The 13,217-nt window shown below is 45.5% G+C and overlaps 1 protein-coding gene across 1 annotated transcript in view; it reads left to right on the plus strand.

Annotated features, from left to right (window-relative positions):
- The window catches only part of LOC148108132 (focal adhesion kinase 1-like), a 69,737-nt gene that overhangs the window by 25,562 nt on the left and 30,958 nt on the right, over positions 1-13,217 (plus strand). The window lies entirely within an intron of this gene.

Consider the following 13,217-nt stretch of genomic DNA (forward strand, 5'->3'; position numbering starts at 1 on the left):
AAGCTCCAGAGATTGGGTTATTTGTGATTTGTTAATTTGTAACCTTGGCACTTGTGCTGCACTCCACAGTTGGGAGGTTATAGAATTGAGATTCTATTCCAGTTTGTCTTATTTCCAAAGACTGCTCTTTCTGGTAGGCCTAGTGGTAAATCGAGGACAGATCGTTGATAGAAGATTCATCAATCTGTCTTGTGGTATTAGCATTGGTAAGATTTTAGCAATACATCGCTTTGGTGTAAAAGCCCCATAAACTTAGACTTCATGGATTCAGAATTCAGAATCATTATAATTACGTTGAATTTGACTTTGGCAAGTGTGTTTGTCTTAGATGTCCAAGGGGCAGGACCCTGGATTGTTTTTCCATTTCCTTCTGGGGGTCAGTTCACTTTCTTCCTTTGTTCTCCTTTCTCCCCCAAACCCACTTTTGTTTCTGCCAGGATTAGGTATTAGGGAAGGGAAGGGAAATTGTGTCACGAAGTTTCAGTTTCCAAGTAAGGCCTGGAAGTCTTGCTCCTTTTTTCTGATTCCTTCTACCCTTTCTTGGCTATGAGAGGCACCTGTTCTGTGTGCTGTGCCAGGTGTGACTCTGCTGTCTTTTGGAGAAGGCCATGCCCAGCTGTTTACATCCCTTGTCTCCTCCCCACCCTCCCTGCACATTTCAATGTTTCTTCCTGTAACAGTGGGCTATATTTATTGGGTACAAGTCTGTTTCTGCATCTTTAAGAGCAAAGATTTTGTTATTTCGTTTCTGCATGTTTTCTGCTTGACCCATGGGTAGTTTTCACTAAATGCTGGATGAAGTAGTGTTTAATGCTTGCCACAAAATCAGTTCTCTTTTCTTAGTGGATCCAAACAAGAGGGAGAATATCAAGTATAACTTTTCATCAGCATTAGCTATTAAAAATCGTTCGTCATGGTAGAGCCCAAGACAGTTTCATATTTAGCAGAAGTTACACAAAATTTTTCTTCTTAATGGGATGTGCAGTGGAACGAAGGCCTGACAGGGAACTGAGAGCCCGTTCTTGGCTCACTGGAACTTTGAACACCGAGATATAATCTGCTGCTTCTAGTTTGGCCCTCCCCTCCCCTCCCCCCCGTTTGAAAATATGTAAACCCAGGAAAAATACCTTATAACCAGTGTTTCTATAATTGTTTCCCCCAATTCTGGACAACTGGTGAGGCCACACGAGTAAGCCTGGCTTTGTACAGCATCGACTTAATGGTGTTCCTCTGAGATCCGGGGCCCTTGATGTACCTGAGTGCCCTGGTCCACTTGAGCCCCTGCAGGATGGATCAGGTTCTTGGTTCTTGATTCGTTTTGGGGTGTTGCATTCTTAAGGCAGAACTTGGGATGGAGGTGTTTTACAATCAGAATTCTAGGAAAGCAAAGCAAAGTTTTGGAGGAGTTGAATTGCTGAAATATGTATGGAGATTATTTTCAGGGTTAATGGGGTGTGGGGAGGCAGTAGACAGAAAAGAAGGTTGCCCGGAGACCCATCTGAAACCCCCCATTTGGTGAATAAAGATAGGTTATTTAGCGTCAGGGCAGCTGAGAACAATCGACATAGATTGAACTGTGAGGTTCTGGGGCTGTTTGTCCAAACAAAGAGTCGCTAGGGTAAGGCGGTGCTGGCTGTCGGCTCCGGAGGCCAGCTGTCCCTCCCTCAGTGTTGAGCCCTGAGATTCGGCTGAGGTTTGAAAGGCTAGTGTGTTGGGAATAGACACTGGTGGTGGGGGTTGGAGGGTGGGGGAGAGTAGAGGACAACCAGGAGATTGTCGGCACGCTGTTCAGGGAACCAGGTGAGCGGCAGCGGAGGCTGGGATTGGAGCAGGAAAACTGGAGGTGGTGAGAAGCAGTTGGGCCTTGGATGTATTTCAAAGGTAGAACCAGTAGGATTTGCTGACAGATTGGATAAGGCATGTGAGGACAAAGGGGAGGAGTTGAGTTGTCTAGAAGGCTCTTGGCCTGGGCAACTAGATGGGGGGAAGGCTGTGGGTGGAACTTGGTTTAGAGGGGCAGATGGGGAGCTCACTGTAGGCGTTTTAAGTTTGTGATTCTGTTAGGGATCCAAGTAGAGATGTCATGTAGGCAGTTGTAAATAGGCATTTGGTGGTTGGAAGAGAAGTCTGAGCTGGAAGTGGCCATGAAAACGCAGTGACGGTCTGTGGTCACCGAGGGAGTGAGCACAGAGAAGACAAGCAAGCCTGAGCCTCGGATCACTCTGCCATCGAGTGCTCAAGGACGAACATGAGCAGTGTTTGGCACAGAGCAGGTGTGAAGAAGACCACAAGCACTGGCACCATGGGAAGAAGGGAAGAAGTGTCCAGGAGGAGGATGTGATCAACTCTCTGAAGTGTCAGGAAAGGTCATGATGAGGACTGAGGTTTGGCCTTCGGGTTTGGCGACTTGGAGGACACTCTGGCAAGTGCTCGGCGCAGTGTGGGGGCGTGGTCAGAATGAAAGCCCGCCTGGACGGTGGTGTGAAGGGGGAGAGGGTAGTGAGACAGATTGCATCTGGGTGACTTAGGTCCAGGGTGTACGGTCATCCTCACACTTACTCACCATCTGGGTGCTGAGCAACGCAGCCGGGTCCCTGAGGTCCGTGGTGGTGTTTTCATGTCCCGGGCGGGGAAAGGTCAGGTTCAGAGCTTACAGTAGCTTTCTCAAGAGTACGGAGCCGGCAGGCTGACGCCAGGTCTCAGGCCATGCACGCTGTCCTCAGCTGCCCTGCATCCTGAGGGTGGAGAGACACTGTTGAAGGGGGAAAGAGGGTAGCGTGGTTGAAAAGTTGTAGGAAAACGCTTATGTCCTGCTGGAAGTGCTTCTGTTAGAGATTCTGTTTCTTTTTCTTACTTAGAAATTTCACTTCTATCAGAGGGTGGTACGTGCATGTGTTCAAAAGTAAAACAGTGTTGAATGGTTCATGCAGAACCCAGCGGGCTCCTGTCCTGCCTCCACCATCCGCCTCCCAGAGCTGCCTGGAATCCTGCTTATCTGTTTCTTGTAGCATTTCTGTCCACGGTTCCCAGCAATATCTATGTAGAGGCAGGGCCATCGATGCGTCACTTTTAGACAAAGTTACATTTTGAACTCCCATCTTCCCCCACATAGTTGTAGCACAATTTTTGTTTAGAGCCATAATTTGTTGAATTGTTTTGACTTTGTTAATGTTGCTCGCTATTGAGCTGGTGAATGTAGCATGATTATATTCCCTTTTAGTTCAACTTTTTGTTTTCCTGTTTTCTTGAGCTTAACAGTTGCCACTTTTTTTTTTTTTTTCTGTTTGCTTGATATTCTTAAGAGTTCTCACTCTCCCTGACAGTAGGGCCTCTTAATAAAATTTGCCATCTGCTCATGTGTATTCCTTCTGTCTTCACCCCCAGGGACATCTGTTTTCTTGCATGCTGGACAGGTTACTCTCCCATGGTAGCAGGGTTGAGGTGCGTAGGGCAGATCCTGCAGGAGCAGGCGAGACCGGGTAGAGAATCCTGATGGGGAAGACAGTGATGGGGAGCTCAGAGGGAGGGGGACGGTGTCCTCCTGAGGGAGCAGGTCCGGGCATGGTGAGTGGGGCTCGCGGTAGTTGGGGAAAGGCATTCTGGGTGGAGATAGTGAGAAAAAGCCTTTTTGTTAACCTACTTTTTGTTAACCTACAAAGCCTGTATTGTGGCGTCTCGCTAGGTGGTACATGTTAACTTAGTTACTGACTCTTCCTTTAAGACCTTTAAATAGATTTCCATGGAAAATGTGACATTCAGATCGTTAAACATCTGTCATAAATTTTTTATTTTTTGAAAGATTTTATTTTTTAAGTAATCTGTACACCCAGTGTGGGCCTCAAACTTACAACCCCGAGGTCAAGAGTCGTACACTCTACTGACTGAGCCAGCCAGGGTCCCCCGTCATAAATTTTAATATTTTCTTAAAACCTGAGCAAAGAATATATCATGACACTTAAATCCAAGAGATCATCTTAAACTGTTGATTCCATGTATTTGTTCATGGAAACATCTTTATGGACTATCCCGTCACTGAGGCGGCCCAGCCAGTCATCGTGCAGGAGTGCCTTTGTAGATTGGTGGTTGAGTCTCTTCCTATAGCAGCACACACCGCATTCTAGCTCTCTCAACAGATGGGCCTCGGTTGGGCTCCCAGGGCCTGATCGCTTCCCTGGGAATTAATCTCCGTGGGCCTCTGCCACTCCTCTGGGCTTGTGGCCATCCGGTCTGACAGCTTAAGTTGCTAATTGACTTGTGGGGAAGACAGATTAAAAATACATCTATATGTGAGCGTGTGAATTTATTTTATAATTGTATTTATGTAAATAATCTGGACATCTATACGTTTACAGTAAAAAGTGTTAAATGCTTTCCAGAAGAGTGATGAGGTTTTATGAGTGCCCAGCATGAGGCAACAGCTCGTGGTGCCTGGCACTCAGTAGCCCCTCAGTGAGAATGAATGCTGAGCTCCAGTCTGTCCCCCGCTTGCCCTGATGCCAGCGATGTTGTGAGACACTGCCTCCTCTGCACGGGCCTCGCCCTCAGCTCGGCTCTGATGGGCTCCAGCCTCAGCACTGCCGGCTGGTGCCTCTTCATGCCACCCCCCCCCCCCCCGTTATGCTTTTGTTTCTCCTGCTTTTCTGCTTGGAACATTCATTCTTTTTAAAGGGGAAACTTTGAGGGTTCTGCCCTAGGGCATGGCTGTGTGTGTGTGTGTGTGTGTGTGTGTGTGTCTGCCTGTCTCCCTCTCTCTCATTTGGACCACAGGGCTGGGCTTTGGCATCTTTGTGCATCAGCTCTGCACACACAGGCTTAGCTGGTAACTCATTCAACTTTCTTTATTTGCTTGTCTCACTTCCTTGGTTGTCAGTTCTCGTGGGCCAAGTTCTAGCGTTACTGCTTTTTGAATCCATGTGGTCTGACATGTTATCAGCACTCAGTGATTGTTGAGTGAAAAAAATCCCGAATTGTTGAAATCTGGGGCATTTTTCTAAAGGAGGTGCTGTTTCATGCCGGTAGAGACGGTGGGGAGAGACTTCCATACTGTAGGAATTCTGGGGGCAAAGGCACTGGGAAATGAACTTGTGTGTGGAGTGTTTAGGCAAACATGGGCTTTCCTGCTGATTATAGTTGGAGGCTGCGTTAAGGTTCGTGGAGAGAGGTGAGTAGGGAAGGCTTGCTCCTCCGCCCACTGTCTCTAAGGGGTGAGGGCGGGGCTCTTGTAAGCCTTTACCCTGCCCCTAAAGATCTGTGCTCCCCAGGTGTGGTTCCAGCCTTTTTGTCTTATCCCTGTCCACCCACTTGACACTGTTCTCTCTTTTCCTGGGAGGCTCACCCACCATTTGGCTTTGCACATCTTGTCTACCTCTGTCCCCCGCTGCCTGGTCACCAGTGCCTTTCCCCTGTACCTGGGGACACCCTGGAAACCACCAAGCCATTCTAGCTTAGATTCCTAGTGTGTGCTCCTTTCCTTGTCAATCCGAATTGTTGGTAAGCGTCAGTGAAATGTGCTTGTGCCCCCAGCGTGTGGTAGGTGTACAGAAGAGGGGAGTTCGTGTTAAGTAGGCCTTTCTGGTGCTGCAAAGAGGCGGGCTGGGCTAGGGGACTGAACACATGGTGCAGGGTGGAGCACCGCAGTAGGGCAGTGCTTGGACAGAGACGGGAGCACAGCCTGGCCAGCGTGTTCTCCGTGAAGGGCTCACCTTTGCTTCTGAGGTCTTAACCGAGAGAGTACAGTGAGCCCCCTTTCAGCCCTAGTTTGGATATTATTAACATCAACTTCCTCATGCACAGAAATAATATGGTGGGTATTATAATTTGTCTCTCAGATTGTTTCACTTTCCTCATTGTGTTTGGAGAAGAAGCTGCTGGTTTCCCCGTGTTCTTTTCATGTGCAGTTTTAGAGCTTTTCGTTTCACGTAGGACCTTTCGTTTCACGTAGCGCGCGCCAGGAAATGTGTGCACCAGCTGATGCTTTATCGCAGGCTTCCGTCCGTCTGTCATGGCCCCCGCCCCCAGTCTCCTGGTTGAGCAGTAATTATATGAACCCGTAGAGTGTGTCGTCCCCCCGATCACCCTCCTCCCGGCACCACTGTCCCCATCTGTCCCGGCGCCCGCTCCTGCTCGCCCTTCTCACCAGCCGGCACACTCTGGGGTCTACTTGTTTGCACTGTTTGCTGTCCTGCAGTGAAATGCACCGCCCCCCACCAGGCAAGGAACTGCTCATTCCAGATTAATGCTGCACCCCCAGGGCCTCACACTGCTAGACTCCTGTAGTGAGCCGATGAGTAGATTGATGGATTTAGTCACCTTGTCTGCTTGCAGAGACAGAGGTTCAGATCACTAGAGGCAGATGAGAAGGGTCATGGAGGTTTTTGTGAAAATTAAAAAACTTTGTAGTGCCTGAATGGTTAGTGACACTGAGTTTTTAAAGCAATTTTCACAAATCTTTCCTTTCAAATTCATCTGTAATTGTTCAAACTATTAGGAATTTATTGTAAATTTAACAGTTTTCTGTATTTCATAACTTTATCTGTTTTCAGTTAAAGAGAAAAATCCATTTTGAAACAATTATCACTGAGTGGTTTTGTTTTGCCTTTGAGTAATATTTGTATTAATGGTAGTGTGATTGACTGTAGCTCCCAGAGCGGAGGTTTATATGCCCGTCTACATTATCTTCTTTACCTTCTTCAGATGATACACGTCGGCATTTCTATACCTTTCTTCCTGAAAAGTTGTAGAAAATGAGTCCTATTCTAAATGTTTTATAGGAGTTTGATGTTGAAAACCAAGCAGTGGTGGTAAGTTTTTCCTTTGAGCGTGAAGACCAGCGTGCCGTTGGCTTCTTTCCTGTGCTCTGACGCTCCGGTGTGTGTGTCCGTGTCGCCCTCTGCGCACAGTCTGCGGCGGAGTCGTTGGTCAGGGGGCGGTGCTTTGCCAGTGACAGCAGCTTCCGGAGCTGACAGACTTCGGGTTCCCTTCTGTTTCACCTGGGGCCCTGTCACATCTGTGCATCGATTTGGGCGAACTGGCCTGTGAACAATAGTGTGACTTCTGGTCAACCTGTCTAGGTAGCGAGGTCTGTGAGCTCCCTCAGTTGTGTGCGGTACGTCTCAGTTTGGAGGGCTTCGTGCTGTTCCAACGCCGTTGTAAGGGGCAGCGCTTGGCTTATGTGTGGCAGTGGTTCACCTTGTTCGTTTATCTCGTGGCCTTAATATAAATTCACTTATTGGTTCTGGTGGTTTACTGGAGCAAGTAGAAAATCCAAAGAAATCTATGCTCGTGTAATCTGAAAATAACCTTTTCTGTCCAATCTTTATGTCTTTTATTTCTCTGTCTTGCCCTCTTGCCTTGACCGGCACCTTCATTACAGTGTTCTTGTCATGTGCTGGCCTCAGGGAGCAAGTTCTCAGTGTCGAGTAGGGTTTAGTCCTCGTTTTGTCTTTGTTTTGGTAGAGGTCCTCCGCTGAATGTAAAAATTTTCCTTTTAACTCCTGGTTTTCTGAGAGGTGTTGTGTTTTTGTTTTTGTTTTTAAATCGTGAGAGGGTGTTGCATTTTGTCAAGTGCTTTTTCGGTGTGTATTGAATTGCTTGTAGAAATTTTCTGTTTTATAAAATAATGGGTGAATTACGTTTCGATTGTTGAATCAGCCTTGCATTTCTGAGGTAAATCCCACTTGATCATGTTGTATTATCCTTTTATATATTGTTAGATCGATAGGCAATATTTTGTTTAGGAAATCTGTATCTATTTGCGTGGGGGTATCAATCTGTCATTTTTTTTCTTGTGACCTTTTTGTGGTGCTCTCATTTCAAGTACCGCCATTCTCATAGAACAAGCTGGGAGGTGTCCCCTTACGTTGCCGTTTGCATGACCAGTGTATGTAAAGTTAGGGACACTAATCTCTCGTGGCAGTACTGGGAGTCTTAGTCCCATTTGGTGGCGAGGTACTAGTCACAAAGGGCTGTAAAGCAGCAACAGGAATGTGTTATGTCTTGTGTAGTTGTATTCCAGGGATAGGGATGCACACACGCATGTATGTGTGTGCTCATGTAGAAAGCCGTGGAGCTCTGCGCTCGGGATTTGTGCATCTCACACGTTAGGCTCCAGTCCGGACTAGCAGAATTGGACCGTGTGTGCAGCCCCCACGCAGCGATGCAGCTCTGGAGGTCTGGCATTGTGCTCAGTTTGGAAAGGGAAGATCAGACGCATCAACACGGTATCTTAAGCCAGGTTCCTAAAGCCCAGGGAAAAGAGTATATATAAAATCTGAGATACGAGATTTTAAATGCTTAAAAATACCCTAATATTACACGTGTAATAAAGTGGTACAGCGTTAAAGGAATTTGTTAGAAAAAAATGCAGACAAAAACTTATAACAGAAAAGGAAACCGTTTCCTAGAACCAGGGAGCAAGGAGAAGAATTGAGGCTTGAATGTTGAGGAAGGGGGCCGAGAGCTGCTGGGCAGAGATTCAGGGGATGAAGGGCGGCTCCTGCAGAGTCGGACTGGAGCGGGTGCCAGAGAGGCCCAGTGCTTCCTTCTGTGTGGCTCTGCTGCTGGGAACATCTGATGAGCTTCCGTCAGTGGCTGATGCCGCAGGTGGAAACATTTCAGACCGGAGCTGTGTTTACACCCCCATCGCTTATACTGTAATGTCTCTGTGCGGTGCTGTGAGAGGTGTCAGGATGTTGCCGGAAGAAAGAGCTCTGCAGCAGTCACTTCCACAGGGAGGGTTCCCCTGATTTTCGGACACCTTGCTTTTCAGACTGTAGGTGGTTTCAGTGACCTGCAGATTTTATTTGGATTGCAGCTTGAGACTTTTTCACACAGTCTTGTTTAATGTTATGTAATGAGTTTAGGGGACGTGAATATAAACTTTCCTTATATTTATGTTGGCCAGAAAAATGTTGTATTAAAAGATATACATAGTCTGTCTTATATTAAAAGCAAACAAACAAAAACCAAGGAAAAAACTTAGGACCTTGTTAAGCAGGATGAGGCCGTATGTTGTATTTCCCCCAAGGTCTGTTTTGTTAACCGTTTTAAATTTTTTTAAGAGAAACAAAATACTGCCAGAATATCATGTACTAACTTTACTTTTCTACTGTGAAAATCTTACCTGTTGTAAAGTTGACAGAATCATTGAGAAGATAATATCAGACTGTCGGGTATTCTGTTTGTTTTAACTTTTATGTAAGATCATGATGGAATGGTGTACTGCTGGTATATTTTCAGTTTAGGAAAATGCATATTATCTTTTTATAGGGCAAGGTTTAGCGGAAAATTCTATGGAACACTTGTGCTTCATTTGGTCATTGGGTTTAATTACAGATTTCAAACATACCAGGTAGTATCATAGTGGGAATGATAGTCTGTTGTTTTCTTTTTTTGACAAGAATTCATAAAGCTTTGAAGTGTAGCAGGAAAGATGCTTTTTAGGGCTATGATGGGACTTTTGAAGTATTAATTAAATGGGGGGGGCCTTTTAGGCTTTCCATTTTGAAAACAATCTTAGCATTTCCCTTTCATCGGCCTAGAGAATTCAGGTTATCCCTCCTAAGCACTGCTGCCACGGATTGGTTGCTGAACATTGTCTCTAATATATCTTGGTAATAAGCACTCTACCTTCATTATCTCCTCTAGGATGGTGGGTGTTACTGCTTGTGCTCTGCAGACAAGGAGCCTCTAATAATTTAAGAGTCACTTGTTGGGAGTGGGGGAGGCAGGTATAGTCTTTAACATTAGTAACACGCACTGCTTCTCAGTCGGGATCTTGTCGGACGTCACGGCCTGTGGAACCGTCACTGAGACTTGTCTCTTCGGTAGAATTCACAGCCTTCTTCAGTTATAGGCTCAGGGACTAGATTGGGCTCATTCTTTTAAAGGTTTATTTGTGTGATTTAGGTGAAGTTTTAGGTGTCCTATAATCTCTAGGGTGTCTTGCCCATAGAAAGTAAATGGATGGCTCAAGGCAGAGATGCTTTAATAGTCTTGATAATCTAAGGGATGTGCCTGCCTAACCACTGAAAGTCGTCAAAGCCATAATAGTTGAAATGCTATTGTAGTACATTATTTTCCCCATCGTAGGTTGTTAACAGTTTTACTGTGGAAATTGCATTCTTTTTTTTTTTTAAGATTTTATTTATTTATTTGACAGAGATAGAGACAGCCAGCAAGAGAAGGAACACAAGCAGGGGGAGCGGGAGAGGAAGAAGCAGGCTCATAGCAGAGGAGCCTGATGTGGGGCTCGATCCCATAATGCCGGGATCACGCCCTGAGCCGAAGGCAGACGCTTAACTTAACTCTGTGCCACGCAGGCGCCCCTGGAAATTGCATTCTTGCACTCAAAATTGGGGATTAAGTGAAGTTATCCATGCTTTCTTTCTCTTTGGCTCCCAGAATCCTGTGAGGAGTCTTTTACCTGATCCTAGCAGGAGATGGAAACGTTCTTTTATAAGGAGACTGGTCCAAGAGAAAAGGCAGACTAACGTTCTGGGGCCTCTAGCCAAGCAGCTGATTCTCTGCTCAGTGCAGAGATCATCAGGTCGCCCGCATGTACAGGGCTCCTCGACAAGCAGGTGTTTAAAGACAGCCTCTGCAGCACAGCAAGAAGAAACAAGTGGGACAACACCAAACTAAAAATTTCTGTGCAGTAAAGGAAACCATCAACCAAAGGGCAAGAAAAGGGCAGCCTGAAGAATGGGAGAAAATATTTGTAAATCATATATCTAATAAAGGACTAATATTTAAAATATATAAGCAACTCATACAACTCGATACCAAAAAAAAAAGTGTTGAAAAAAATTGGCAGAGGATCTGAGTAGACATTTCTCCAAAGAGGACATCCGGATGGCCAACAGATACGTGAAAATATGCCCAGCATCATTCATCGTCAGGGAAATGCGAATCAAAACGACCGTGAGGTATCACCTCACACCTGTCAGAATGGCTGTGATCACGAAGACGAGAATAACAAGTGTTGCTGAGGATGTGGAGAGAAAGGAGCCCTCATGCACTGCTGGTGGGAATACAAACTGGTGCAGCCACTGTGGAGACAGTATGGAAGTTCCTCAAGAAATTAAAAGTAGAATTAACCATATGATCCAGCTGTTTCACTATGAGGTATTTATCCAAAGAAAGTGAAAATACTAATTTGAACAGATATATGTGTACTACAGGATTATTTCCAATAGCCAAGACATGGAAGCAACCCAAGTGTCCATTAATGAGTGAATAGGTGGAGAAGATTGTGTGTGCGTTCGTACACACACATATAAATACATACCGTGGAGTATTATTCCACCATTAAAATGAAATCTTGCCATTTGCAAGAACATGGGATGGATTGTGAGGACATTATGCTACATGAAATAAGACTAATCTTTCAGAGAAAGACAAATACCTTGTGATCTCAGTAACGAGTGGAACCAAAAAACCCAAAACAAACGAACAAATAAAACTAGATACAGAGAAAAGAACGGTGGTTGCTCAAGGGGGGCTTGGAGGGGTGGGCGAAATGGGTGAGGGGGTCAAGAGGTACAGAATTCCAGTTATCAATAAGTTGTGGGGCTATAACGTACAGCATGCTCCCTGTAGTTGATAATATTGTAGTGTATACCTGAAAGATGCCGAGAGAGTAAATCTTAAAAACTCTCATCACAAGAAAAAAGTTCTTTTTTTGGGTGACTTTTTATGGTGACAAGTGGTAACTAGACTTGTTATGGTGATCATTTCATATTGTATACAAATGTCGAATCATTACATGTACACCTAATACTAATATGTTGTATGCCAATTATATTTCGATAAAAAAAATAAAGACAGCCTTTGCTTTCAAAATGTGAGGCCAAAACAGAGAGAGAAAACAGTTTTGAGTAACAAAGAGGAAACCACAAGCAGAAAGAAGCTAAAAGAAGATAAAAAATTTAAATGTCAGTAGAACTGCATCCATGAAAGACCAACAGAATCCTTTTTTTTTCTTTTTAATATTTATTTATTTATTTTTGGGGGGTTGGCAAAGGGAGAGGTGGAGAGAGTCCCAAGCAGACTCTGCTGCTGGGCGCAGAGCCTGACGCAGGGCTCGCTCCGACAGCCCTGAGATCACGACCTGAGCCAAAACCAAGAGTCAGATGCTTTAACCAGCTGCGTCACCCAGGCACCCCTAGAATTCTTTCAAAAAGTGCATTCAAAGAAGAGGAAAATTGAAAGCATCAAAGTAGACATAAACTCAGTAAGAGCAGTGGGAAATAATGTGGAAGATATCTCTCAGAACATGTGTAGGAAAGAAAAATGAGGGAGAAAAGAAAGCAAGTAGGATGATGAGTTGAGAAGGTCCAACATCCAAATAATAAGAGTTGTAGAAAGAGACAAAAGGATTAAATCATCAAAGATCTGATACAAGGACATTTTCTGGAAGCAAAGGGTAAGGGTTTCCAGATTGCAGGTTCCTGGATACTGAAGCCCCGTGGCTACCCCTTGGGCCTCTCCTCCTCCGCCCTTCCCGTGGCAAGACAGCCTCCTTGCGGCCTTGCGGCACCTGTGCAGCTGTGACGTTCTAACTGTGGAAGGGGTGAGGTCTCTTCCTTTACAACTCTTCCTACTCTTGCCATTTTTTAGTAGTATTTATTACAGTTGTAATTAGTCACATGTGTGTATCTCCCTTGACTAGGCTGAGAGCTCTGCAGGGTAGGGTCATATATATATATCCACACATCTGTTCCAGTGCCTAGCCTAGTATTTGGTAAAGTAAGTATTTTCAACTTAACTAATCTAAGGGTGGTGTGGCACATTCATTTGCCCCTGGGGGACAGGCATGGCTGGATGACTACATGAAGCATTGTGGCCATGGAAAAGCGGGCAGTAGCAATAGCATATCCAGCTGACCCTTGGCCCAGGACAGGGGTGTGTGGTAACAACATGATGGGCGAATACCTGTTGCCACTCCACTGTGTGTTGCCACGCAGGAGTGAGACCCGCCAGTGACAGTGTTTTCAAGAGAGGATGGGAATCCAGCAGCAGCAGGGCTTGGCAAGCAAGAGCCCAGTCTTGAGGTAGACTGCCTGGCTGTGAGGCTTATGTAGGAGGCATGTGGCCTTGGGCGGGTCACTTCTCTCTGTTCCCACATGTGGAAAGTGGGGAAAAAGAAGGTCTTTTGCTTTGTTTTGTTTTTAAGATTTTATTTATTTATTTTGTCAGAGAGAGAGAGAACCCAAGCA

Source organism: Ursus americanus, chromosome 22 (assembly GCF_024610735.1).
Source record: "Ursus americanus isolate L20-20 chromosome 22, mUrsAme1.1.p, whole genome shotgun sequence".
Classification (NCBI taxonomy): domain Eukaryota; kingdom Metazoa; phylum Chordata; class Mammalia; order Carnivora; family Ursidae; genus Ursus; species Ursus americanus.